Genomic DNA, 3,335 nt, shown 5'->3' on the forward strand with positions numbered 1-3,335 from the left:
CGATTTGTTGAATGATGAACTGACAAACAAACGGACCAATCAGTGTTTACCATCTGCTGGTGGGCGGGCCTTCACTGACCCTTTAGTTCTGCTTGGCTGTTTTTGTGTCGTCCTGTCTGAAGGTCGACCTGCGTGTACAACGGGTTTGGTAAAAAGAGTGGAAAAAAGACAGGTTGAAAAACAAAAAGGACTGTTTCAAAAAAAAAAAAAAAACATGGTGAAAATGTACGTTCTTTGTTTTCAGGCGCTGAAAACATTCACGTCCATTTGAGGTTCACCTTCATCTGAAACTAAACAGTTGTAAAGTTGAAACTCAGACCAGGTGGAAACAAACGGGTTTGTTTGCAGTCACTGAACCAAGTGCACTTCAGAACAGGACTTTAAGTTACAGAAGAACAGTTATCCAGTCCATCACATCCCATAATATTAACTGGAACCTTCACCAACACCAACAACACAGTCAATATTAAACAAGTTCAACTAAGGCCTCGGACATTTAACATGTTAGATGGGATTACATGAACCTGAAAAGTGCGTTTAATATACTCACCTGGACACCTGAGGGTTAAAGTGTGTTTAATATACTCACGTGGACACCTGAGGGTTAAAGCGTGTTTAATATACTCACCTGGACACCTGAGGGTTAAAGTGTGTTTAATATACTCACCTGGACACCTGAGGGTTAAAGCGTGTTTAATATACTCACCTGGACAGCAGAGGGTTAAAGTGTGTTTAATATACTCACCTGGACACCTGAGGGTTAAAGTGTGTTTAATATACTCACCTGGACACCTGAGGGTTAAAGCGTGTTTAATATACTCACCTGGACAGCAGAGGGTTAAAGTGTGTTTAATATACTCACCTGGACACCGGAGGGTTAAAGTGTGTTTAATATACTCACCTGGACACCTGAGGGTTAGAGTGTGTTTAATATACTCACCTGGACACCTGAGGGTTAAAGTGTGTTTAATATACTCACCTGGACACCTGAGGGTTACAGTGTGTTTAATATACTCACCTGGACACCTGAGGGTTACAGTGTGTTTAATATACTCACCTGGACACCAGAGGGTTACAGTGCGTTTAATATACTCACCTGGACACCTGAGGGTTAAAGTGTGTTTAATATACTCACCTGGACACCTGAGGGTTACAGTGCGTTTAATATACTCACCTGGACACCTGAGGGTTACAGTGTGTTTAATATACTCACCTGGATAGCAGAGGGTTACAGTGCGTTTAATATACTCACCTGGACACCTGAGGGTTACAGTGTGTTTAATATACTCACCTGGACACCTGAGGGTTACAGTGTGTTTAATATACTCACCTGGACACCTGAGGGTTACAGTGTGTTTAATATACTCACCTGGACACCTGAGGGTTAAGGACATGCAGGTGCGTTGGGTTTTGATTTGTGACCGTGTCAGTTCCATATTTGGTTTCCCATCATCCCTCCAGCTGATCCGTTTGAGCTCCACCCGTCTCGCTGCAGAGGTCAGACAGGTTGTTGTGCATGTTAGCGCTGATGTGGGTTCGTCTGTCCTCTGATTGGACGCAGACCCAGACTGTGACCGGGCTGTAGTCAGCTGTCAATCAAAGGCTGTACATATGTTGTGTTTTTGCACTGTGACGGCAGCAGAGTGGCGTTGTTGTCTTTTATTGCACTGAAAGTTTATTTTTACTGAATCTGTCAGGGGAAAAACTATGGTAAGTTATTGTGACATCTCCATGGGATTACGCAAATAAATATGTTTTTTCAATTAAAATGTGCAGCTGCTTGTGTTTACTGTGTTCACTCCCAACCATCAGTTTAATTAGTCATCTGGAATGAGTCTGGATCATATGATGTATGGGTTAGGGTTAGGGTTAGGGTTAGGGACGCAGATTCACAGCAGAACCTTTAACTGGAATCAGGGATTAAAGGGTTAAGGAGGTTCACCCTGAATACTCTGCAGCATCAACATACTGGACTATACTGCCCCCTGTGGATACAGAGGGAATGACAGACAGATAGATAGATAGATAGATAGATAGATAGATAGATAGATAGATAGATAGATAGATAGATAGATAGATAGAGATAGATAGATAGATAGATAGATAGATAGATAGATAGATAGATAGATAGATTTCTCTCTTTTTTCTTTCTCTTTCTGTCTTTCTTTCTTTCTTAATTTCTTTCTCTCTGTTTCTTTCTTTCTGTCTTACTCTCTTTCTTTTTTCTCTTTCTCACTTTCTTTCTTTCTTTCTTTGTCTGTCTTTCTTTCTCTTTCTTTCTTTCTCTTTCTTTTTCTCTTTCTTTCTTGCTCTTTCTTTCTTTCTGTCTTTCTTTCTCCATTTCTTTCTTTCTTTCTTTCTACTGTAGCTCCCTCTAAGGTCTCCCAGAGGATGCTGGGAAAGTGCCTGGGTGGGCGTGCCCCTTTATTTGTTTATTCAATAATGAGTCAATCACACGGCTCATTGACACACACACACACACACACACACACACACACACACACAGTGTGATGTGAAGCAGCTGGTTTTAAATGGACCAGAATTTCTCATTTTATGTAGATTTTGTTATTTTGAACTGGAATTTTAAAAATTGTTTTACAATTTTTAAAAAAATTCTGTACCAAAATGTTTTCAATAATTTAAAAAAACTTTATTTTGTGCTAGAATTTGAACAGAAAAATAATTTCTGAAACCTGTGTTGGTGAATGTTGAAGTGTCCGTCTGTACAGTTCTGGTTCTTGAATCACATGTGCTTCGTAGCCTCATGGGGCAGCGTGGTGTGAACTGGCTTTGACTGATGTTCATGAACATGACATCCTGAAGACCACCCACTTCCATCCAATAAGAAGTCCTCTAGTAGTTGTGGGAGGGGCCCCAGTATGCTGCTCTGCCCATATTGCTGTTCGGACGGCCCTGGACTCAACTCCAACTCCAGTAATGTTCCTTGTGAAACAAAAAAATGTAAAATAATTAAATAAAAATAAATACATCAAAACAAACACAGAACATAAATGTCAAATCCTGATGATGAGGTTAAAACTGAACCAGAGGGGAGTTTTTACCAGAAAATATTTACCTCTAACTCCATTAATATCCTGTCCAGTGGAAAACACACCATTATGACATCATTATGTTTGCTCCATCTGTGTACCATATCATATTGTCCAGTCTGAAAATGCAAAGACGATGAACCCCAGATGTTTGAATCCACAGTCTCTTCTACTCATTGGATCCTAACTGTAGACGAACCTTAACCCTAAACCTGGAGGAGGGAGACAGAGGACGGCAGGAGTCCCCATGGGAGTCCACCTGGGTTGGGTTTGGACCAGAGACCC

This window comes from Sphaeramia orbicularis, chromosome 13, assembly GCF_902148855.1.
Source record: "Sphaeramia orbicularis chromosome 13, fSphaOr1.1, whole genome shotgun sequence".
In the NCBI taxonomy this organism is placed as follows: domain Eukaryota; kingdom Metazoa; phylum Chordata; class Actinopteri; order Kurtiformes; family Apogonidae; genus Sphaeramia; species Sphaeramia orbicularis.